We start from the raw sequence: 27,142 nt of genomic DNA on the forward strand, positions 1-27,142 counted from the left end.
TTTGTTCGTAGTAATGCTTCCTAAGGCCCATGTGACTTTCCATTCCAGGATGTCTGGCTCTAGGTGAGTGATCACACCATCATGATTATCTGGATTGTGAAGATCTTTTCTGTACAGTTCTTCTGTGTATTCTTGCCACCTCTTCTTAATAACTTCTGCTTCTGTTAGGTCTATACCATTTTTGTCCATTATTGAGCCCATCTTTCCATGAAATATTCCCTTGGTATCTCTAATTTTCTTGAAGAGATCTCCAGTCTTTCCCATTCTATTGTTTTCCTCTATTTCTTTACATTGATCACTGAGGAAGGCTTTCTTTCCTTGCTATTCTTTAGAACTCTGCATTCAAATGGCTATATCTTTCCTTTTCTTCTTCGCTTTTCACTTTTCTTTTCACAGCTATTTGTATGGCCTCCTCAGACAGCCAATTTGCTTTTTTTCTTTTCTTTTTCTTGGAGATGGTCTTGATTCCTGTCTCCTGTACAATGTCACAAACCTCTGACCATAATTCATCAGGCACTCTGTCTATCAGATATAACCCCTTAAATCTATTTCTCACTTCCACTGTATAGTCATAAGGGATTTGATTTAGGTCATACATGAATCATCTAGTGTTTTTCCCTCTTTCTTCAATTTAAGTCTGAATTTGGCAATAAGGAGTTCTTGATCTGAGCCACATCAGCTTGATTTTTTGTCTTGTTTTTGCTGACTGTATAGAGCTTCTCCATCTTTGGCTGCAAAGAATATAATCAATCTGATTTCGGTGTTGACCATCTGGTGATGTCCTTGTGTAGAGTCTTCTCTTGTTTTATTGGAAGAGGGTGTTTGCTATGACCAGTGCGTTCTGTTGGCAAAACTCTATTAACCTTTGCCCTGCTTCATTTCGTGCTCCAAGGCCAAATTTTCCTGTTACTCCAGGTGTTTCTTGACTTCCTACTTTTGCATTCCATTCCCCTATAATGAAAAGGACATCTTTTTTGTGTGTTATTTCTAGAAGGTCTTGTAGTTTTCATAGAACTGTTCAACTTCAGCTTCTTCAGCATTACTGTCAGGGCATAGACTTGGATTATTGTGATATTGAATGATTTGCCTTGGATACAAACAGAGAACATTCTCTCGTTTTTGAGATTGCATTGAAGTACTGCATTTCAGACTCTTTTGTTGACCATGATGGCTACTCCATTTCTTCTAAGGGATTCCTGCCCACAGTAGTAGATATAATGGTCATCTGAGTGAAATTCACCCACTCCAGTCCATCTTAGTTAGCTGATTCCTAGAATGCAGATGTTCACTCTTGCCATCTCCTGTTTGACCACTTCCAATTTGCCTTGATTCATGGACCTAACATTTCAGGTTCCTATGCAATATTGCTCTTTACATCATTGAACCTTGCCTCTATCACCAGTCCCACCCACAACTAGCTGTTGCTTTTGCTTTGGCTCCATCCCTTCATTCCTTCTGGAGTTATTTCTCCACTGATCTCCAGTAGCATATTGGGCACCTACCGACCTGGGGAGTTCATCTTTCAGTGTCTTATCTTTTTGCCTTTTCATAGTATTTATGGAAAAGGTCAGTCTTCATTCCAATCCCAAAGAAAGGGAATGCCAAAGAATACTCAAACTACCGCACAATTGCACTCATCTCACACGCTAGTAAAGTCATGCTCAAAATTCTCCAAGCCAGGCTTCAGCAATATGTGAACCGTGAACTCCCAGATGTTCAAGCAGGTTTTAGAAAAGGCAGAGGCACCAGAGATCAAATTGCTAACATCCGCTGGATCATGGAGAAAGCAAGAGAGTTCCAGAAAAACATCTATTTCTGCTTCATTGACTATGCCAAAGCCTTTGGCTGTGTGGATCACAATAAACTGTGGAACATTCTGAAAGAGATGGGAATCCCAGACCACCTAACCTGTCTCTTGAGAAACCTGTGTGCAGGTCAGGAAGCAACAGTCAGAACTGTACATGGAACAACAGACTGGTTCCAAATAGGAAAAGGAGTACGTCAAGGCTGTATATTGTCACCTTGCTTATTTAACTTATGTGCAGAGTACACCATGAGGAACGCTGGGCTGGAAGAAGCACAAACTGGAATCAAGATTGCCGGGAGAAATATCAATAACCTCAGATATGCGGATGACACTACCCTTATGGCAGAAAGTGAAGAGGAACTCAAAAGCCTCTTGAAGAAAGTGAAAGAGGAGAGTGAAAAGGTTGGCTTGAAGCTCAACATTCAGAAAACAAAGATCATGGCATCTGGTCCCATCACTTCATGGGAAATAGATGGAAAAACAGTGGAAACAGTGTCAGACTTTATTTTTTTGGGCTCCAAAATCACTTCGGATGCTGATTGCAGCCATGAAATTAAAAGATGCTTACTCCTTGGAAGGAAAGTTATGACCAACCTTGATAGTATATTAAAAAGCAGAGACATTACTTTGCCAACAAAGGTCCGTCTAGTCAAGGCTATGGTTTTTCCCTTGGTCATGTATGGATGTGAGAGTTGGACTGTGAAGAAAGCTGATTGCCGAAGAATTGATGCTTTTGAACTGTGGTGTTGGAGAAGACTCGTGAGAGTCCCTTGGACCGCAAGGAGATCCAACCAGTCCATTCTAAGGGAGATCGATCCTGGGTGTTCATTGGAAGGACTGATGCTAAAGCTGAAACTCCAATACTTTGGCCACCTCATGAGACGAGTTGACTCACTGGAAAAGACTCTGATGCTGGGAAAGGTTGGGGGCGGGAGGAGAAGGGGACGACAGAGAATGAGATGGCTGGATGGCATCACCGACTCGATGGACATGAGTTTGAGTGAACTCCAGGAGTTGGTGATGGACAGGAAGGCCTGGCGTGCTGAGATTCATGGGATCGCGGAGAGTCGGACACGACTGAGCGACTGAACTGAACTGAATATGTGTATGTATATCTGTGTGTGTATGTGTGCGTGTGTAGTGAGTCCCTCAGTCATGTCTGACTCTTTGTGACCCTATGGACTGTAGCCCACCAGGCTCCGCTATCCATAGAATTCTCCAGGCAAGAAATCTGGAGTGGGTTGCCATTCCCTTCTCCAGAGGATCTTCCCAAACCAGGGATCAAATCTGGGTCTTTTGCATTGTAGGCAGATTCTTTACTGACTGAGCCACCAGGGAAGTCCATATGTGTGTATGTATGTATGTATTAACATATATATGTATCACCTTAAGAAGTTAATTTGGTATCATCTAAACATACAGATAAACTTTTATATTACACTTTTTAACATTCTTGTCATTTGAAGACCATCTACATTTTAAAGAATGATCTTAATTAAAATTCATTTTCCAAAGCGTTTTTCACCTAAATGTTAGGTAAGATGTGTAAGCTACATGAAAGCAGTAATTTTTGTACGTTTACTTTTCACTGATGAATCCCTTACCTCTAAAACAGTGCTGGGAACAGAGTAGGCACTCGATAAATATTTGTTGAATGCACGAATAAAAGGTATGACATGGGAATGAATATTGAATAAACAGATAAAAGTAAAGATGGTATCGCTGAATCTGATGGCAATCCAGTTAGAAATGCTATAGATTACTTAGTATGTTTCTGTTGTTGTTTAGTTGCTAAGTAGTATCCTACTCTTTTGCGACACCATGGACTGTAGCCCTCCATACTCCTCTGTCCATGGGATTTCCCAGACAAGAATGTTGGAGAGAATTGCCATTTCCTTCTCCAAGGTGTTTTCCTGACCCAGGGGTCAAACCTATGCCCTCTGAATTGGCAGGGGGTTTCTTTACCACTGAGATACCAGGGAAGCCCCCAGTTAGTATAAGAGGGTGTTAATTTTTATGTCTTTGATTTATAAGCATAATTTTATAGGGCTCATAGTTTTATTTTGATTTCTTGGAATAAGGGGAAATATGAGCAGGATTTAGAAATTTTCAGCCAGGTGAATTTTAAAGGGTTGGTACAAAGTTAAGGTTTTCCCTTTATCCCTGAGTGTTATATTCATGGAAACTTGAACTATGAGGGTGGTCTGGAATTTCCAGAGCCACAACAGTACGTTTGGAGTGAGTCTTGAAGCTTTCTAATTGTAGAATGGCTACATGAGATCTCAAATCTCAGAGGGCAAGATGAAAGTAAATATCAAATGAGTATTCAATTAGATAAAATAGTCACAGCAAGAGTTCAATAAATGATAGCCATAAGCTATTTTAAATAAAAGTCTGATAATTACTTGATTTTGTATCATGGCTTATACTTGTGGCTTTTCCTGTATCCACCACACACAAAAAATCATCTGATAAGTGACAGACACTTACCATGGCTTATAGGCATTAAATTATGACTAGAATTACTCATGTCAAATACAAGACAGAAATCTTTTAAACCTGAACTTAGAAAATCCTTTTGCCACATCACAGGGCATAATTCCTTTCTCAAAATCTGCCACATATCCCATAATGTAAATATGACAGTCCAGGAAAAGTCAAGACTGAGAAAGTAAGTTTACTTATTGCAAAGCAATAAGAAAATATGTGTCTTTTTCCTCAGTCATCAGTGCAGTAACAGAAATATTTTAGGTAGCAAGGTATAACAATTTAAACATATTTTGTTCTTCCAAATGGTTGTGTTCTTAGGAGAATTCTCAGTGGAAACCCGGAGCAGAGGCTAGCCAGAGAGGCCTCGATTTTTTTCTCTAGGACCTGTAGCAATGCAAATGGTGACCATGCAAATGAGACCCCTCTGCTACAGGCCACTAACAGGAGAAGGAACAAGTTTCAGGTGGACAGTTGCTACTCATTTTCCCTAATCCCTGTCTCAGAAGGTGTCTACCAGGCAGTGTTCCAAGTTATACTCTCCATTACTCACTGAAGTTCATGACAAATTTCTTCAGTTGAACCGAGATTCACTTTCCCATACCCTTTCGAACAGGAATTGTATGATAATTAGAGGATACATTACATTTTAGATACAGTAATTGTGTCCACACACCCAACAAGTAATCTGTTCAGCACAAATGTGTTTGGCCCACACATTTTATCTTGAAACTGCTCTGGCAGTCTCTAAAATGACAATTCTCATGTAAACTTGGGTATACTGGTAAACCTTTCAAGGAAGGTCATCTACCCTAAAATAACCAAAAAAATAAAAAAACTAAGATGAAGTGCCATCTGTACTATGCAAAAAAGATACTATTGATGGGTGTGGACTTCAAATTGAACTAATTAATTTCTGTGATTCTTCCTCTAAACACTAAATATTGTGCTTAACAAAGGTCCGTCTAGTCAAGACTATGGTTTTCCCAGTAGTAATGTATGGATATGAGAATTGGACTATAAAGAAAGCTGAGCACCTAAGAATTGATGCTTTTGAACTGTGGTGTTGGAGAAGATTCTTGAGAGTCCCTTGGACTACGGGAGATCCAACTAGTCCATCCTAAAGGAGATCAGTCCTGGGTGTTAATTGGAAGGACTGATGTTGAAGCTGAAACCAATACTTTGGCCACCTGATGCAAAGAACTGATTCATTTGAAAAGACCCTGATGCTGGGAAAGATTGAGGACAGGAGGAAAAGGGAACAACGGAGAAGATGGTTGGATGGCATTACCAACTCAATGGACATCCAACCATGTTTGGGTTTGGGTAGACTCCAGGAGTTGGTGATGGACAAGGAGGCCTAGTGTGCTACGGTTCATGGGGTCGCAAAGAGTCGAACATGACTGAGCGACTGAACTAACTTACCAATTACACCATGGAAATCTAATAACTGAAGGAAGCTTAAGCATATTTAAAAGTGAGCATTTCTCCACATGTCTCTTAGGAAATAAAATATGGATAGAATAAAATAAATGTGAGAATCCAAATATTATTTCAAGTCTTAAAATGCTATTTAATATTTCATTTGGCTGGAATATTTAAGCTAATCATTACTATCTGACTATATGCATTGGTCCTGTCCTTTGCAGAAGAAAATCAAGCTTGAAATAAATTAATTGCAACTTCACATTAACCTTTGGGATTACTAATTACTAATTAAATGGCAAATGAGCCTCTGCCAGAAAAATCTCATTCTAACTCGGTGAAAACCAAAGGCTTTTAAAAGCAGCTTCATCAAAGGAAAATACTGGGGGGAAATGCTAGCTAGATCTTATTATTTCTAAATTAATTTGGTCTCCTTCTTTCTGCTTGCCTCTGTAACCACATTATAATATATCATATGGGTGGTGGTGGTTTAGCTGATAAGTCAGATCCAACTCTTGCAACCCCATGGACTGAAGCCCTCCAGGGTCCTCTGTCCATGGAATTTTATAGGCAAGAATACTGGAGTGAGTAGCCGTTTCCTTTTCCAGGGAATCTTCCTGACCCAGGGATAGAACCCACATTTCCTGAATTGCAGGCGGTTTCCTGCATTGCAGGCAGATTCTTTACAGCTGAGCCACCAGAAGCCCAATATATGACATACATTTTAGCTATTCCTGATGAGTCCACACTTGGTCTTTGTTAGTTCATTTATACACTCACTCATTCTTCGCTGTATCTGTTAGCTCTCTTTGGTTGCAATCTGCAGAAACAGTATCTGCTAACAAAGCAAAAATTAATGAATGAGTGAATTACTGCATAGACATGGAATAGCTCACAAATCAAAGAAAAGATGACGAGTTAGTCCTTTTTCTTGACCTAGGAAAGGAAACAGATGAATACTCTATTCTCTTTAAGGTACCATCATATTGGATATGTGCTCATTCGCTCAGTTGTATCTGACTCTTTGCGACCTCATGAACCTTAGCTAGTCAGGCTCCTCTGTCCATGGGATTTCCCAGGCAAAAATACTGAAATTTGGTTCCATTTCCTTCTCCAGGGGATCTTTCTGACCCAGGGATCGAACCCACATCTCCAGTGTCTTCTCCATTGGCAGGTGGAGTCTTTACCACTGAGATACCTGGAAAGTCCACATATTGCATAAATGTTCTCCAAATACCATGTAGGGGTGTGTGTGTGTGTAAGAGAGAGAGACAGAGAGACAGAGAGACAGAGAGATGCCCACCTCTTTGTCAGGGTGAGCAGCACCAGTATAGAAATGCTCTCCTCCAAGACTAAATCTGTTGGTGGACAGGTAGTTTCTCAAAGCCAAATTGAGAGTACTATTAACTGAAGAATGGAGAATTGATGCTGGATAAATTAAAACCACTGATGACCACTACATCCACATCCTTTAAGTAAGTGTTGAACATTCCAGCCCATGCTGTATTCTGAAAAGGAATGTATTTAATTGCAACCCCTACTTCCATTAGCTCACATGCAGACAAGGAGCTCATCATATTTCTCTTGTAAGGATACAAGGATTATTCCTATATTTTTTTTCTTTGTTAAAGCAAAGCTATCATAAACATACTAGCAATATATATGTTCATATACCTATCATTTTTACTTGTGGCAACTTTCTATAAGTGGGACTATTGAGTCAAATGATATACAAATTTAAAGTATTATATACATATATGCAGGGACATGGACTTAGCGGGTAGCTCAGCTGGTAAAGAATCTGCCTCAATGCAGGAGACCTCAGTTCGATTCCTGGATCAGGAAGATCCCCTAGAGAAGGGATAGGCTACCCACTCCAGTATTCTTGGGCTTCCCTGATGACTCAGACCATAAAGAATCTGCCTGCAATGTGGGAGACCTGAGTTCGATCTCTGGATTGGGAAGATCCCCTGGAGGGGTCATGGCAACCCACACCACTGTTCTTTCCTGGAGAATCCCCATGGACAGAGAAGCCTGGTGGGCTACAGTCCATGGGGTTGTAAAGAATTGGACATGACTGAGCAACTAAGCACATGCAGGGTCATAGAGAAATATCTAGAAGACTATACACAAAAATGTAGTCAACAGCTACTACTGTGGTATATTTATAATCAGGGGGGAGGGTCTATCATCTGGAAATTTACTCAGAGAAGAGGAAACTTCCTAGAAGGCTTCCTTTGTCTCCTTGCTACTTCTTTTTTACTAGGAATCTGACATTTTCTTCTGAAGAAGCAAGTTTTAAAAGGCAAAGGTTCATCTAGTCAAGGCTATGGTTTTTCCAGTGGTCATGTATGGATGTGAGAGTTGGACTGTGAAGAAAGCTGAGTGCCAAAGAATTGCTGCTTTTGAACTGTGGTGATGGAGAAGACTCTTGAGAGTCCCCTGGACTGCAAGGAGATCCAACCAGTCCATCCTAAAGGAGATCAGTCCTGGGTGTTCTTTGGAAAGACTGATGTTGAAGCTGAAACTCCAATACTTTGGCCACCTCATGTGAAGAGTTGACTCACTGGAAAAGACTCTGATGCTGGGAGGGGTTGGGGGCAGAATGAGAAGGGGACGACAGAGAATGAGATTGTTGGATGGCATCACCGACTCAATGGAGGTGAGTTTGAGTGAACTCCGAGAGTTGGTGATGGACAGGGAGGCCTGGCGTGCTGTGATTCACGGGGTCGCAAAGAGTCGGACATGACTGAGCAACTGAACTGAACTGAACTGAGATGTATAGAACAGTCTTTGGGACTTTGTGGGAGGGTGAGGGTGGGATGATTTGGGAGAATGGCATTGAAACACGTATGTTGTCATATGTGAAACAAATCACTAGTTCAGGGTCAATGCATGTTATAGGATGCTCGGGGCTGGCGTGCGGGGATGACCCAGAGGGAGGAAAAAGGGAGGAGGGAGGTGGGAGGGGGGTTCAGGAGGGGGAACTTATGTAAACCCGGGGCAAATTCATGTCAATGTATGGCAAAACCAACCAATATAATATTGTAAAATAATTTGTCTCCAAAAAAAAAAAAAAGACGTTTTTATTGACATAATTTCAGTCATAGAAAAGTTGCAAAAATAGTACAAAAAACCCCTCATAGCCTCTATCCAGATTCCCCAAAAGCTAACGTTTTATATTTGTTTTCTCTCTCTCTCTTCCTCTCCTTCTCTCTTTATATATGTGTATATATAGTTTTTTAAATCTGTTTGAGAGTAGGCTGCAGAAATAATATCCTTTTAACTCTGTCATGGTTCAGTGGTAAAGAAACCACCTGCCAAGCAGGGGGTGCAGGTTCAATCCCTGGGTCGAGGAGATCCCCTGGAGAAGGAAAATGGCAACACACTCCAGTGTTCTTTCCTGGAAAATCCCATGGACAGAGGAGCCTGGTGGACTATAGTCTATGGGGTCAGAAGGAGTCGGACATGACTTAGGGACTAAACAACAACAATGACGACCTTGTGATAGAGTCTGACTCCATTTTCTGAGGTTTGCTGACAACTTTAAACCTCACATCCTCCTCCTCCCCTCTGAGCAACCTCATAGGAAATCCTGATGCTCTTTCCTTCAGAGCCATGGAGCAGTCCAGACCATGCAGCCCCTGCCTGAGATTGGGAAACCTCAGTCTGGTCCACCTCCTAAGTACAATGAAATCCTGAGCCAGTCTTCTATCTTCTATCTTTTTTCTTCTCAGACCTGCTTGGGAGGCTTGCCCTGTTCTCCCAAGATAATGTAAGCAATAATAAACCTTCCATTCCCTCTTTAAGTGTGTATGACATCATAAATCTCAATTTTGAAACCAAATTCTGGTTGAGGAACTTCCATACACCTGCAGAGTGATCACAGCAAACCCTAAACAAAATCTCTTACATAATTATCAAAATTAGGAAATTAGTATTTATACACCTTGATTATCTAACCTACAAACCCTTTCAGATCTCTTCCTTTGCCCCAATAATGATCCTCAAGCCAAAGAAGATTTTGGTTGATATTATTGGTCAAAGGGCATGTATATGTATCTTCTCTTCCTGGAACCGTTCCAGAGTTTTCCCTTGTCTTTCATGACATTGACATTTGGAAGAGTACTGTTCTGCCACTTTCTAGAATGTTTCTCAATCTGAGTTTGATATCTATTTATATCAAACCCAAATTTATAATTAAATTCAGTCTGTGTTGTATTGAAAATTCCTTTTTTCTCTGCTTGCTGATTTTGTTTATCCTTTGCTCTATCCAAACTCTTTTGCTCTTCCTATTTTCCTTAATAGCTCTCAGGCAGGAGGAATACCAATCCAGATTTAAGTCTTGAATATCCAAAGGCTAAGACAAAACCATTGGGTGATGTTTTCTACTGGCCCTCTTGTTATTGATTTTATGGTGATAGAAGGTGTCAGTTACTGAGAGGTGGTGGATAAAGCATTGTATCATTTGTGTTTTTAAAATCTTGTGAAAGTTGTCCTCTCTTGAGTCAGGTTTGGCTAAGATGTGAATAAGAGATGCCATTTTAAAACCTCTTGAATAAACTTCTTCCTGCCTCTTTTGTTAAGTGACCCTAGAAATTCAAAGAGCTGCCAAAAACTGAAAGGAAGGGTATGGTTTCTAGTAATTATAACATTACTAGTAGGAGTTGGGCTGATCAATGATTTTCACATTTTTGGACTATTTATGAGAAACATGTACTCCTTTCATAATAAAAATAATAAATAGGATGAAGTTTTCCCATTTAAAAAACCTTGTCCAGAGTAGATTGCTAATTGGTGGTTACCAATGGGGAGAGAAAAGGGTGGGGGAAGGGCAGTATAGGAGCAGAGGACTAAGAGGTACAAACTATTAGGTATAAAATCAACTCAAGGCTAAATTTTACAGGAAGAAATATACCCAATATTTTATAATAACTATTAATATAGCATAATCTTTAAAATTGTGAATCACTATACTGTACACCTGGAATTTATATTTTACAGCAACTATATTTTAGTTTAAAAAAAACCTACGCCTGACTAAAACTGTTTCTGACTCTAATTATGATTCTTTCCTTTTCTTCGCAGCCCAATTCTAAAAGAGTAATTGCCACTTGATGTCCCATTCAGTTCTTCAGTAACCTTCTCAGTAGTGGCACGTCGCCATTGTCTCTGGCACTTGATCAGTTTTGGCCACTTCCTCCTTTGGCATTTGATTGAACATTTTTATTTTCATGGCTTTCTCCTCCCATTCCATAAATATTGCCTTCACTTGTTCCTCTTCTCATGTTCAACAAACTCCTACACTTCTGTGGACGGGACTCCCACTTTCCACAATGATCCAACATCCGCACCTGCATCCTAGTCCTTGCTCCTAACCTCGAGGATCTCAGAACCATCTGCTCAGCACTTTTCCGCTGTAAAGCCTCACAGGCACGTCAGCTTGAGTCTTTACTTCTCTGTGTGTGCTCAGAGAAGCACACACTTGTTTGTGTGCTCAGCACGCTCTCAATGATTCTAAGATTCATACAGTCATCCAAGTCATGAATCTTAGAATCACTGTCTGAGACAGTGCTGAGCACACAAACAAGTCAAGACCACGAAGGAGTAAAGACTCAAGTTGAAGTGCCTGTGAGGCTTTACAGTGGGAAAGTGCCATAAGCAGATGGCCCTGAGAACCTGGAGTTTAGGAGCGAGGACTGAGCCCAGTTCCTACATTTCTTCCATATCTGCTGTATTACCTAGCTATCATGAGAAATTTGGCATCAACTCATAAAAAATCATATTCACTATACATTTCATAAATTTCAATTTTATCCATTTTTTATTTCTTCTATCTGCTTTAAAATATCTCCACACTTGAAATTTCCCACTATCTTCATGATAACATTCATCAAAAATCTATACAATACTTAGTAAAATCTCCTGGACCTTTCTTTCTGCAAAAATCAGCAAAAATGGCTGAAAAATATGAACCTCCACTTCTCTGATCCATTGAATGAGTTTCCAGTTTTTAGTGAAAACAACTGAGGCATTCAATCACTGCTTTTTTTTTTTTTAGGATATGAATTATTTAATCATTTATTTTATTTTACTGGAGGCAAATTACCTTACATTAATATATTGGTTGGTTTTGTCATACATTGAAACGAATCCGCCCCGGTTGTACATGTGTTCCCTTTCTTGAACCCCCTTCCCACCTCCCTCTTCCCCATATCCTCCCTCCAGGTCATCCCCATGCACCGGCCCCAAGCATCCTGTATCATTCGTCGAACCTGGACTGGCGATTCATTTCACATATGATAATATACATGCTACATTGCCATTCTCCCAAATCATCCCACCCTCACCCTCTCCCACAGAGTCCCAAAGACTGTTCTATATACCTATGTCTCTTTTGCAGTCTCGTATACAGACGCGACGCGAGAGACGCCGGCCCCGGCGGCGCAGACGCGACGCGAGAGACGCCGGCCCCGGAGCAACGAACCACGCAAAGAGGTGCGGCCGTGAGGAGCTACCCCACGCCTGAGGCCAGGGCCGGCAGCCGAGAGGAGCTACCCCACTTCCAACAGGCGGTGGCTGCGCGGGCACAGGAGGGCCGAGAGGAGCTACTCCGCGTTCAAGGTCAGGGGGACGGCCTTGAGGAGATACCCCTCGTCCAAGGTAAGGTACAGCGGCTGCACTTTGCTGGAGCGGCTGTGAAGAGATTTTCCACGACCAAGGTAAGAGAAACGCAAATAAGATGGTAGGTATTGCTAGGGGGTGTCAGAGGGCAGACACACTGAAATCAAAATCACAGGAAACTAGTCGATCTGATCACATGGACCACAGCCGAATGTGGTCCACTGGAGAAGGGAATGGCAAACCACTTCAGTATACTTGCCTTGAGAACCCCATGAACAGTAACAAAGGGCAAAATGATAGGATACTGAATGAGGAATTCCCCAGGTCGGTAGGTGCCCAGTATGCTACTGGAGCTCAGTGGAGAAATAACTATAGAAGGAATAGAGGGATGGAGCAGGAGCAAAAGCAAAACCAATACCCAGCTGTGGATGTGACCAGTGATAGAAGCAAGGTCCGGTGCTGTAAAGAGCAATATTGCATAGGAACCTGGAATGTTAGGTCCATGAATCAAGGCAAATTGGAAGTGGTCAAACGGGAGATGGCAAGAGTGAACGTCGACATTTTAGGAATCAGTGAATTAAAATGGACTGGAATGGGTGAATTTAACTCGGATGACCATTATATCTACTACTGTGGGCAGGAAACCCTTAGAAGAAATGGAGTAGCCATCATGGTCAACAAAAGAGTCCGAAATTCAGTACTTGGATGCAATCTTAAAAATGACAGAATGATTTCTGTTCGTTTCCAAGGCAAACCATTCAATATTACAGTAATCCAAGCCTATGCCCCAACCAGTAATGCTGAAGAAGCTGAAGTGAATCGGTTCTATGAAGACCTACAAGACCTTTTAGAACTAACACCCAAAAAAGATGTCCTTTTCATTATAGGGGACTGGAATGCAAAAGTAGGAAGTCAAGAAACACCTGGAGTAACTGGCAAATTTGGCCTTGGAGCACGGAATGAAGCAGGGCAAAGGCTAATAGAGTTTTGTCAAGAGAATGCACTGGTCATAGCAAACACCCTCTTCCAACAACACAAGAGAAGACTCTACACATGGACATCACCAGATGGTCAACACCGAAATCAGATTGATTATATTCTTTGCAACCAAAGATGGAGAAGCTGTATACAGTTAGCAAAAACAAGACCAGGAGCTGACTGTGGCTCAGATCATGAACTCCTTGTTGCCAAATTCAGACTTAAATTGAAGAAAGTAGGGAAAACCACTAGACCATTCAGATATGACCTCAATCAAATCCCTTATGATTATACAGTGGAAGTGAGAAATAGATTTAAGGGATTAGATCTGATTGATAGAGTGCCTGATGAACTCTGGACGGAGGTTCGTGACATTGTACAGGAGACAGGGACCAAGACCATCCCCATGGAAAAGAAATGCAGAAGAGCGAAATGGCTGTCTGAGGAGGCCTTACAAATAGCTGTGAAAAGAAGAGAGACGAAAAGCAAAGGAGAAAAGGAAAGATATAAGCATCTGAAGGCAGAGTTCCAAAGAATAGCAAGGAGAGATAAGAAAGTCTTCCTTAGTCATCAATGCAAAGAAATAGAGGAAAACAACAGAATAGGAAAAACAAGAGATCTCTTCAAGAAAATTAAAGATTCCAAGGGAACATTTCATGGAAAGATGGGCTCGAAAAAGGACAGAAATGGTATGGACCTAACAGAAGCAGAAGATATTAAGAAGAGGTGGCAGGAATAAACAGAAGAACTGTACAAAAAAGATCTTCACGACCAAGATAGTCACGATAACGTGATCACTGACCTAGAGCCAGACATCTTGGAATGTGAAGTCAAGTGGGCCTTAGAAAGCATCACTACTAGCAAAGCTAGTGGAGGTGATGGAATTCCAGTTGAGCTATTTCAAGTCTTGAAAGATGATGCTGTGAAAGTGCTGCACTCAATATGCCAGCAGATTTGGAAAACTCAGCGCTGGCCACAGGACTGGAAGAGGTCAGTCTTCATTCCAATCCCAAAGAAAGGCAATGCCAAAGAATGCTCAAACTACCGCACAATAGCACTCATCTCACACGCTAGTAAAGTCATGCTCAAAATTCTCCAAGTCAGGCTTCAGCAGTATGTAAACCGTGAACTCCCAGATGTTCAAGCAGGTTTTAGAAAAGGCAGAGGCACCAGAGATCAAATTGCCAACATCCGCTGGATCATGGAGAAAGCAAGAGAGTTCCAGAAAAACATCTATTTCTGCTTCATTGACTATGCCAAAGCCTTTGACTGTGTGGATCACAATAAACTGTGGAACATTCTGAAAGAGATGGGAATCCCAGACCACCTGACCTGCCTCTTGAGAAACCTGTATGCAGGTCAGGAAGCAACAGTCAGAACTGTACATGGAACAACAGACTGGTTCCAAATAGGAAAAGGAGTACATCAAGGTTGTATATTGTCACCCTGCTTATTTAACTTATATGCAGAGTACATCATGAGGAACGCTGGACTGGAAGAGCACAAGCTGGAATCAAGATTGCTGGGAGAAATATCAATAACCTCAGATATGCAGATGACACTACCCTTATGGCAGAAAGTGAAGAGGAACTCAAAAGCCTCTTGATGAAAGTGAAAGAGGAGAGTGAAAAGGTTGGCTTGAAGCTCAACATTCAGAAAACAAAGATCATGGCATCTGGTCCCATCACTTCATGGGAAATAGATGGAAAAACAGTGGAAACAGTGTCAGACTTTATTTTTTTGGGCTCCAAAATCACTGCAGATGCTGATTGCAGCCATGAAATTAAAAGACGCTTGCTCCTTGGAAGGAAAGTTATGACCAACCTTGATAGTATATTAAAAAGCAGAGACATTACTTTGCCAACCAAGGTCCGTTTAGTTAAGGCAATGGTTTTTCCCTTGGTCATGTATGGATGTGAGAGTTGGACTGTGAAGAAAGCTGATCGCCGAAGAATCGATGCTTTTGAACTGTGGTGTTGGAGAAGACTCTTGAGAGTCCCTTATACTGCAAGGAGATCCAACCAGTCCATTCTAAAGGAGATCAATCCTGGGTGTTCATTGGAGGGACTGATGCTAAAGCTGAAACTGCAATACTTTGGCCACCTCATGCGACGAGTTGACTCACTGGAAAAGACTCTGATGCTGGGAAAGGTTGGGGGTGGGAGGAGAAGGGGACGACGGAGAATGAGATGGCTGGATGCCATCACCGACTCTGTGGACATGAGTTTGAGTGTACTCCAGGAGTTGGTGATGGACAGGGAGGCCTGGCGTGCTGTGATTCATGGGGTCGCGGAGAGTCGGACACGACTGAGCGACTGAACTGAACTGAACTGATACTGAACTGAATACAGGGTTAAGGTTATCGTCTTTCTAAATTTCATATATATGCGTTAGTATACTGTATTGATGTTTTTCTTTCTGGCTTACTTCACTCTGTATAATAGGTTCCAATTCCATCCACCTCATTAGAACTGATTCAAATGCATTCTTTTTGATGGCTGAGTAATACTCCATTGTGTATATGTACCAAAGCTTTCTTATCCATTCGTCTGCAGATGGACATCTAGGTTGCTTCCATGTCCTGGCTATTATAAACAGTGCTGCAAAGAACATTGGAGTATATGTGTCTCTTTCAATTCTGGTTTCCTCGGTGTGTATGCCCAAGAGTACAATTGCTGGATCATATGGCAGTTCTAGTGCCAGTTTTTTGAGGAATCTCCACATTGTTCTCCATAGTGGCTGTACTAGTTTGCATTCCCACCAACAGTGTAAGAGGGTTCCCTTCTCTCCACACCCTCTCCAGCATTTATTGCATGTAGACTTTTGGATAGCAGCCATTCTGACTGGTGTGAAATGGTATCTCATTGTGGTTTTGATTTGCATTTCTCTGATTATGAGGGATGTTGAGCATTTTTTCATGTGTTTGTTAGCCATCTTTATGTCTTTTTTGGAGAAATGTCTATTTAGTTCTTTGGCCCATTTTTTGATTGGGTCATTTATTTTTCTGGAATTGGCTGCAGGAGCTGCTTGTATATTTTGGAGATTAATCCTTTATCAGTTGCTTCATTTGCTATTATTTTCTCCCATTCTGAAGGCTGTCTTTTCACCTTGCTTATAGTTTCCTTTGCTGTGCAGAAGCTTTTGATTTTAATTAGGTCCCATTTGTTTATTTTTGCTTTTATTTCCAATATTCTGGGAGGTGGGTCTTAGAGGATCCTGCTGTGATTTCTGTCGGAGAGTGTTTTGCCTGCGTTCTCCTATAGGAGTTTTACAGACTCTGGTCTTACATTTAGCTCTCTAATCCATTTTGAGTTTATTTTGGTGTATGGTGTTAGGAAGTATTCTAGTTTCATTCTTTTACAAGTGACTGACCAGTTTTCCCAGCACCACTTGTTAAAGAGACTGTCTTTTCTCCATTTTATATTCTTGCCTCCTTTGTCAAAGATAAGGTGTCCATAGGTGCATGGATTTATCTCTGGGCTTTCTATTTTGTTCCATTGATCTGTCTTTATGCCAGTACCATACTGTCTTGATGATTGTGGCTTTGTAGTAGAGCCTGAAGTCCGGCAGGTTAATTCCCCCAGTTCCATTTTTCTTCCTCAAAATTGCTTTGGCTATTCGAGGTTTTTTGTATTTCCATACAAATTGTGAGATTATTTCTTCTAGTTCTGTGAAAAATATCGTTGGTAGCTTGATAGGGATTGCATTGAATGTATAAATTACTTTGGGTAATATACTCATTTTTACAATATTTATTCTTCCAATCCACGAACATGGTATATTTCTCCATCTATTAGTGTCCTCTTTGATTACTTTCACTAGTGTTTTATAGTTTTCTATGTACAGGTCTTTTGTTTCCTTAGGTAGATATATTCCTAAGTATTTAATTCTTTTCATTGCAACAGTGAATGGAATAGTTTCCTTAATTTCTCTTTCTATTTTCTCATTATCAGTGTATAGGAATGCAAGGGATTTCTGTGTGTTGATTTTATATCCTGCAACTTTACTGTATTCATTGATTAGCTCTAGTAGTTTTCTGGTAGAGTCTTTAGGGTTTTCTGTGTAGAGGATCATGTCATCAGCGAACAGTGAAAGTTTTACTTCTTCTTTTCCAATTTGGATTCCTTTTATGTCTTTTTCTGCTCTGATTGCTGTGGCCAAAACTTCCAGAACTATGTTGAATAGTAGTGGTGAGAGTGGGCACCCTTGTCTTGTTCCTGACTTTAGGGGAAATGCTTTCAGTTTTTCACCATTGAGGATAATGTTTGCTGTGGGTTTGTCATATATAGCTTTTATTATGTTGAGATATGTTCCTTCTATTCCCACTTTCTGGAGGGTTTTTATCATAAATGGATGTTGTATTTTGTCGAAGGCTTTCTATGCATCTACTGAGATAATCATATGACTTTTATTTTTCAGTTTGTTAATGTGGTGTGTTACGTTGATTGATTTGCGGATATTGAAGAATCCTTGCATTCCTGGGATAAAGCCCACTTGGTCATTATGTATGATCTTCTTAATGTGTTGTTGGATTCTGATTGCTAGAATTTTGTTAAGGATTTTTGCATCTATGTTCATCAGTGACATTGGCCTGTAGTTTTCTTTTTTTGTGGGGTCTTTACCAGGTTTTGGGATTAGGGTGATGGTGGCCTCATAGAATGAGTTTGGAAGTTTCCCTTCCTCAGCAATTTTCTGGAAGAGTCTGAGTAGAATAGGTGTTAGCTCTTCTCTAAATTTTTGGTAGAATTCAGCTGTGAAGCTGTCTGGACCTGGGCATTTGTTTGCTGGAAGATTTCTGATTACAGCCTCTAGTTCCGTGCTTGTGATGGGTCTATTCAGATTTTCTATTTCTTCCTGGTTCAGTTTTGGCAAGGTGTACTTTTCTAGGAATTTGTCCATTTCTTCCAAGTTATTCATTTTATTGCCATATAATTGCTGTTAGTGGGAGAAGGCAATGGCAAGCCACTCCAGTACTCTTGCCTAGAAAATCCCATGGATGGAGGAGCCTGGTGGGCTGCAGTCCGTGGGGTCGCTGGGGGTCGGACACGACTGAGCGACTTCACTTTCACACATTGGAGAAGGAAATGGCAACCCACTCCAGTGTTCTTGCCTGGAGAATCCCAGGGACGGGGGAGCCTGGTGGGCTTCCGTCTATGGGGTCACACAGAGTCGGACACGACTGAAGTGACTTGGCAGCAGCAGCAATTGCTGTTAGTATTCTCTAATAATCCTTTGTATTTCTGTGTTGTCGGTTGTGATCTCTCCATTTTTATTTCTAATTTTATTGATTTGGTTCTTCTCCCTTTGTTTCTTAATGAGTCTGGCTAGTGGTTTGTCAATTTTATTTACCTTCTCAAGGAACCAGCTTTTGACTTTGTTGATTTTTGCTATGGTCTCTTTTGTTTCTTTTGCATTTATCTCTGCCCTAATTTTTACGATTTCTTTCCTTCTACTAACCCTATGGTTCTTAATTTCTTCCTTTTCTAGTTGCTTTAGATGTAGAGTTAGATTATTTAGTTGACTTTTTTTCTTGTTTCTTGAGGTGTGCCGGTATTGCTATGAATTTCCCCCTTAGCACTGCTTTTACAGTGTCCCAGAAGTTTGGGGTTGTTGTGTTTTCATTTTCACTCATTTCTATGCATATTTTGATTTCTCTTTGGATTTCTTCTATGACTGGTTCATTATTCAGCAGCGTGTTGTTCAGCCTCCATACGTTGGCATTTTTAACAGTTATTCTCCTGAATTGAGATCTAATCTTACTGTATTGTGGTCAGAAAAGATGCTTGGAATGATTTCAATTTTTTTGAATTTACCAAAGCTAGATTTATGGCCCAGGATGTGATCTATCCTGGAAAAGGTTCCGTGTGCACTTGAGAAAAAGGTGAAATTCATTGTTTTGGGGTGAAATGTCCTATAGAGATCTATTAGGTCTAACTGGTCTATTGTATCATTTAACGTTTGTGTTTCCTTGTTAATTTTCTGTTTATTTGATCTGTCCATAGGTGTGAGTGGGGTATTAAAGTCTCCCACTATTATTGTGTTATTGTTAATTTCCCCTTTCATACTTGTTAGTAATTGTCTTACATATTGTGGTGCTCCTATGTTGGGTGCATAAATATGTATAATTGTTATATCTTCTTCTTGGATTGATCCTTTGATCATTATGTAGTTTCCTTCTTTGTCTCTTTTCACAGCCTTTGTTTTAAAATCTATTTTATCTGATATGAGTATTGCTACTCCTGCTTTCTTTTGGTCTCTATTTGTGTGTAATATCTTTTTCCAGCCGTTCACTTTAAGTCTGCATGTGTCCCTCAATTTGAGGTGGGTCTCTTGTAGACAACATATATGGGGGTCTTGTTTTTGTATCCATTCAGCCAGACTTTGTCTTTTGGTTGGGGCATTCAACCCATTTACGTTTAAGGTGATTATTGATAAGTATGATCCCATTGCCATTTTCTTTATTATTTTGGGTTCTAGTTTATATAGCCTTTCTGTGTTTCCTGTCTAGAGAAGATCCTTTAGTATTTGTTGGAGAGCTGGTTTGGTGATGCTGAATTCTCTCAGCTTTTGCTTATCTGTAAAGCTTTTGATTTCTCCTTCATATTTGAATGAGATCCTTGCTGGGTACAGTAATCTGGGCTGTAGGTTACTTTCTTTCATCACTTTAAGTATGTCTTGCCATTCCCTTCTGGCCTGAAGAGTTTCTGCTGAAAGATAAGCTGTTATCCTTAAGGGGATCCCCTTGTGTGTTATTTGTTGTTTTTCCCTTGCTGCTTTTAATATTTGTTCTTTGTGTTTGATCTTTGTTAATTTGATTAATATGTGTCTTGGAGTATTTTGCCTTCGGTTTATCCTGCTAGGGACTCTCTGGGTTTCTTGGAGTTGGGTGATTATTTCCTTCTCCATTTTAGGGAAATTTTCAACTATTATCTCCTCAAGTATTCTCTCATGGTCTTTCTTTTTGTCTTCTTCTTCTGGGACTCCTATGATTCAAATGTTGGGGCATTTAACATTGTCCCATATGTCTCTAATATTGTCCTCATTTCTTTTAATTCTTTTTTCTTTTTCCATCTCTGTTTCATTTATTTCTACAATTCTATCTTCTAGTTCGCTTATCCTGTCTTCTGCCTCCGTTATTCTACTGTTTGTTCCCTCGAGAGTGTTTCTGATCTCATCTATTGCATTATCCGTTATATATTGACTCTTTTTTATTTTCTTTAATTCCTTATTAAACATTTCTTGCATCTTCTCAATCATTTTCTCCAGTTTATTTATCTGTAACTCCATTTTGCTTTCCAGATTTTGAATCATTTTCACAATTAAAATTCGAAATTCTTTATCGGGTAGGTTCCCTGTATCTTCCTTTTTTGTTTGTGTTGGTGGGCATTTATCCTGTTCCTTTATTTGCTGGGTATTTCTCTGCCTCTTCATCTTGCTTATATTGCTGTGTTCGGGGTGGCCTTTCTGTCTTCTGGCAGTTTGTGGAGTTCTCTTTATTATGTAGTTACCTCATTGTGTGTGGGGTTGGATGGGTGACTTGTCAAGTTTCCCTGGTTAGGGAAGCTTGTTTCGATGTTCTGAGTGGAGCTGGATTTCTTCTCTCTGGAGTGCAATGAAGTGTCCAGTAATGAGTTTGAGATGTCAATGGATTTGGAGTGGCTTTGTGCAGCCTGTATATTGAAGCTCAGTGCTATTCTCCTGTGTGGCTGGATAGTTTGTGTAGTATGTCTTTCACTGAAACTTGTTTACCCTTGGGTGATGACTGGTTTCAGTGTATGTATGGAGGCATTTGATGTGTACCTATCAATTAATGTTCTCTGGAACAGGAGATCTCTGGTGTTCTCAGGATTTGGACTTAAGCCTCTGCCTCTGGTTTTCAGTCTTATTCTTGCAGTAGGCTCAAGGCTTCTCCCTCTGTTACTTCCAAGGCAGTTCCTTCTGTTGAAAAAGCTCTTCTGTTTTCTGGTCTCCTCAGTGTCTAATTCCCGTCCTGACACCAGGATGCAGTGGTGGACACTTTTTTTTTTTCCCCCGGCTCATCTGTTCAGTCCTGCTGTGGGGAGGGAGGAACAGCTAACAAATATCCCTGGCGTCTGTGGGGAGTGCTCGCAGTGTCGCGGCTACACTGGGAATGCTCCCACTCGAGGCGTGTGTGCTTTCCCTGTTTATGCTGCTTAGGCTCTAGGTTGCTCTGCCAGGAGCTGTCCGCAGCTGGCGCTGGGTTGCATGCACTTCGCAGGTCTGAGCGGCTCAGGTTCAGGTCTTCGGGTACTCGACAAAGGCGCAGACTTGGCTGGGCCTGCGTTTTGTGCCTTCTCTGGTCCTAGCAGCTCAGGTGACCAGGCATTTGGCGAGCGCGGTCCCTGCCGCTCGGTTTTCTGGGCGTACAATGGCACACTTTCTCAGGCGGATATCGACCGGCCTGAACCCAAGAAGTCTCGGTTAGCAAGGAAGGCTGCCTGCAGCTTGGTATGGGAAGCCTCTCTGGGGCCGAGGCTGCCCCTTCCGGCGCTGGCCGCCCTCCCTGCCTGTGTCGGCGGGGGCTGAGGGATGGGCCGCCTGCTGCCGGCTCGCTCTGCTCAGTGCTTTGTTCTGTGAGCAGGGCTGGTGGAGTCCCAGGTTGCGGCTTTTCGCAGGCTTTTCAGAGCCTTTTCGCCTTTTAGCTGCAGCGTCTGCTCTCTATTTTAAGTTCGCGCCCTCAGTTTGCCCTGAGGCGTTCAAGCCCCGTTCTCCCTCTAAGCGCTGCCGCCCCTGCCTCCCTGCCCAGCCCCCGCCGGCTAGTGGGGAGAGCGGGTGTCTGCACCGTTTCTCCGCTGAGAGTTTCCTCTGGGAACTTAGTCTGTGAGTTTTAATTATTTATGTCTTTTGTCTCCAAGTTTTGTGGCCCTCTGAGGTTCCACTCGCCAGTGTTTTCAGGTGTTTGGAAACTTCTCTCTCTTTTTTTTTTTTAAGCCTCCCTTCCTGGGACAGAGCTCCATCCCTCCCTCTTTTGTCTCTCTTTTTATCTTTTATACTATTTCCTACCTCCTTTTGAAGACTATGGGCTGCTTTTCTGGGTGCCTGATGTCCTCTGCCGGTATTCAGAAGTTGTTTTGTGGGATTTACTCAGCATTCAAATGTTCTTTTGCTGATTTTGTGGGGGAGAAAGTGGTCGCCCAGTTATATTCCTCTGCCATCTTCCCGTGCTCCCCTCAATCACTGCTTTTTAAATTTCTCTTGACAGGACTTCCCTGGTGGTCTAGTGGTTAAGAATCTCCCTGCCATTGCTGGGGACATGGGTTCAATCCCTGATCTGGGAAGATCCCGCATGCCACGGAGCAATGCTGACTCAAATGCTGAGTACTACAACTACTGAGCCCACACTCCAGAGCCTGTGAACAGCAAGTACTGAGTTTGTGCATCACCACTAGGGAATAGCTCCTACTCACCTCAACTAGAGAAAGCCCTTGTAGCAACTAAGACCCAGCGCAGCCAAAAATAACTAAAAAAAAGCTATTAAAAATAAAATAATTTTTTCCTGACAGTGAAAAAGCATCATTTTTTTATCACTTCTCCTGGCATTATTCTTCTAATTTATTTTTCTATGTAAATACTCAGATGACCATTATATCTACTACTGTCGGCAATAATCCCTTAGAAGAAATGGAGTGGCCATCATAGTCAACAGAAGAGTCCAGAATGCAGTACTTGGATGCAATCTCAAAAAAAAAAAAAAAAATCTCTATTTGTTTCCAAGGCAAACAATTCAATATAACAGTAATCCACGTCTAAGCCCAGGCCAGTAATGCTGAAGAAGCTGAAGTTGAATGGTTCTATGATGACCTACAAGACCTTCTAGAACTAACACCCAAAAAAGATGTATTTTCATTATAGGGGACTGGAATGCAAAAGTAGGAAGTTAAGAAATACCTGGAGTAACAGGCAAATTTGGCCTTGGAGTATGAAACGAAGCAGGTCAAAGGCTAACAGAGTTTTGCCAACAGAACGCACTGGTCATAGCAAACACCCTCTTCCAACAACACAAGAGAAGACTCTACACATGGACATCACCAGATGGTCAATACCAAAATCAGATTGATTATATTTTTTGCAGCCAAAAATGGAGAAACTCTATACAGTCAGTAAAAACAAGAGTTGGAGCGGACTATGGCTCAGATAATGAATTCCTTATTGCCAAATTCAGACTTAAATTGAAGAAACTAAGGAAAACCACTAGACCATTCAGGTATGACCTAAATCAAATCCCTTAAAATTATACAGTGAAAGTGACAAATAGATTCAAGGAGTTAGATCTGATAGACAGTGCGCCTGAAGAGCTGTGGACAGAGGTTTGTGACATTGTACAGGAGGCAGTGATCAAGACCATTCCCAAGAAAAAGACATGCAAAAAGGCAAAATGGTTTTATGAGGAGGCCTTACAAATAGCTGAGAGAAGAAGAGAAGTGAAAGGCAAAGGAGAAAAGGAAAAATATACCCATTTGCATGCAGAGTTCCAAAGAATAGAAAGGAGAGACAAGAATGCCTTCCTCAGTGATCAATACAAAGAAATAGAGGAAAACAATAGAATGGGAAAGACTAGAGATCTTTTCAAAAAAATTAGAGATACCAAGGGAACATTTCATGTGAAGATGGGCCCATTTAAGGACAGAAATGGTATGAACCTAACAGAAGCAGAAGATATTAAGAAGAGGTGGCAAAAAATACACAGAAGCAGCATATAAAAAAGATCTTCATGACCCAGATAACCACGATGGTGTGATCACTCACGTAGAGCAAGACATCCTGGAATGGAAAGTCAAGTGGGCCTCAGGAAGCATCACTATGGACAAAGCTAGTAGAGGTGATAGAATTCCAGTTGAGCTATTTCAAATCCTAAAAGACGATGCTGTGAAAGTTCTGCACTCAATATGCCAGCAAATTTGAAAAACCCAGCAGTGGCCACAGGCCTGGAAAAGGTCAGTTTTCATTCCAACCCAAAGAAAGGCAATGCAATGCCAAAGAATGTTCAAGCTACTGCATAATTGTACTCATCTCACACGCTAGTAGGGTAATGCTCAAAATTCTCCAAGCCAGGCTTCAGCAATACATGAACTGTGATATTCCAGATGTTCAAGCTGGATTTAGAAAAGGCAGAGGAACCAGAGATCAAATTGCCAACATCACCTGTATCATAGAAAGAGCAAGAGAGTTCCAGAAAAAATCTATTTCTGCTTTATTGACTATGCCAAAGCCTTTGACTGTGTAGATCACAATACACTGTGGACAGTTCTGAAAGAGATGGGAATACCAGACCACCTGACCTGCCTCCTGAGAATTCTATATGCAGATCAAGAAGCAATGGTTAGAACTGGACTTGGAACAACAGACTGGTTCCAAGTCGGGAAAGGAGTACATGAAAGCTGTATATGGTCACTCTGCTTATATGCAGAGTACATCATGAGAAATGTTGGACTGGATGAAGCACAATTTAGAATCAAGATTGCTGGGAAAAACATCAGTAACCTCAGATATGCAGATGATACCACCCATATGGCAGAAAGTGAAGAAGAACTTAAGAGCCTCTTGATGGAAGTGAAAGAGGAGAGTGAAAAAGTTAGCTAAAACTCAACATTCAGAAAACTAAGATCATGGCATCCAGTCCCATCACTTCGTGGCAAATAGATGGGGAAACAATGGAAACAGTGACAGACTTTATTTTGGGGGCTCCAAGATCACTGCCGATGGTGACTGCAGCCATGAAATTAAAAGATGTTTGCTCCTTGGAAAAAGAGTTATGACCAAACCAGACAGCATGTTGAAAAGCAGAGACATTACTTTGCTGACAAAGGTCCATCTAGTCAAAGCTACTATTTTTCCAGTAGTCATGTATGGATGTGAGAGTTGGACTATAAAGAAAGCTGAGTGCTGAAGAATTGGTGCTTTTGAACTGTGATGTTGGACAAGACTCTTGAGAGTCCCTTGGACTGCAAGGAGATCCAACCAGTCCATCCTAAAGGAAATCAGTCCTGAATATTCATTGAAAGGACTGATGCTGAAGCTGAATCTCCAATACTTTGGCCACCTGATGGGAATAAATGCCTCATTTGAAAAGACTCAAATGCTGGGAAAGATTGAAGACAGGAGGAGAAGGGGACAACAGAGGATGAGATGGTTGGATGTCATCATCGTCTCTATGGACATGAGTTTGAGTGTGCTCCAGGAGTTGGTTATGGAGAAGAAAGCCTGGTGTGCTGCAGTCCATGGGGTCACAAAGAGTCAGACACAGCTGAGCGACTGAACTGAACTGAACAAATTTTCTTACACTCTGTTACATAGATGATGACTTAACGTCTGGGTGGTGAACTTCAATGAACTACTCTAAAGCTTGGTATTTTAGAGTACATTGTTTTTGTCTGATTTCACATGTTTGCAAATCGGAGTCTGATGAGCTTCACCTAAAACTTCAAACAAGAAAAAAAAAAAAAAAACAGAAAAGGAAAATCCCACTCATCGGAGGGCAAAATAAAAGCTTATCTTCTTGGATGCATATCTCCCATTAGATCACAGTACTTCAAAGGTTGGGATTAACTTTTCAAAATGTGTTTGTACTACCTGCACAGCTTCATAATGAACTTCCCACCTTGTCTGGGAAAGTCTTTCCAATCTTACACCTTTATTTGCAGCACTTTCCAGTAATGAGGTGAGACTAAAAAGAATAAGTCATTTTTCCTCAAAGTGCCAAATAATGACATACCTGAAGACATTGTGACACCAGAATGATTTCTGCAAAGACTTCAAGAATTCATGGGGTCAAATTAGGGCTTGGAATTAACTGCTTAGTACCTGCAAATATGCATATCTAAAGTAACTGTATTAAAACAATGCAAGATGAAGATAGAACAAGCATAAAAAAGACAATGAATCATCTATAAGCACTAACAATGAGAATAAGAAAGAAAATGTTTGTAAGAATCAAAATCTTATATACATATAGAGAGAGACAGAGATAGTAAGACTACTGAAGAACAAGACCATCATTTGATACAGAAGAGATAATTAGCAATATTTTAATTTATTCTGATATTGGTAATTCTCTAGTATGGATTCCAGATGATTTGAGAGTTAATTTGTTTAAGAGCAGAAGTGAACCTCTTCGTATTAAAGATGAGCCTTTCCAGATCAATGAAAAGGACAAAAGAGCAAAGGAAGTGGTTGGCACATAACAACTTCATGGTTTTACAAATTACTATCAAATGGGAAAAAAAGTGGAAATTTTGATTTATTCAAAATCACAGGTTTATTAACTTTCTTTTTTACTGCACATTGTTTGCAAATACTGAGACAAAAGTTGGAACATCCTGCTTTACAACTAGCTTTAAAACAAAGTGGAAATTCACACCTCAGATCCTTGAGCTTGAGACATATGGACATTTCTGCTACTTAGAGAAATGAAGGAAATCAATAATGGTTCTGAGACTCGAAAAATTGTTGCTAAAACCAATCACATAGAAATATAAATAGAGGGAAAATGGAAAGACACATTACATCATTTTTTGACATATAATATTTTTAGCTATACATCTTCCCTCTGTGGTCCTAAAGAGGATATCATCTACAAACAAATGAAACTTTTGGAGTTAGTCTCAAATTATAACCCAATTTTGAAGGAACATTTTATTAAAATTAAACAGATTATTCCTTCTGAGGGGAAAATAATTTCATACTTGTCTCAGAAGATCATCTTCTGGAAAATCACATCAAAAAAGTAGTAATGGATTTTAGGTTGTAATTATTTTCGACAGCTGAACTAATTAATGGAGAAGGATGAATTGTCAATCCCAC

The sequence above is a fragment of the Moschus berezovskii genome, chromosome 6, assembly GCF_049115385.1.
Source record: "Moschus berezovskii isolate FMDL1 chromosome 6, NW_MosBer_1.0, whole genome shotgun sequence".
NCBI classification, from domain to species: domain Eukaryota; kingdom Metazoa; phylum Chordata; class Mammalia; order Artiodactyla; family Moschidae; genus Moschus; species Moschus berezovskii.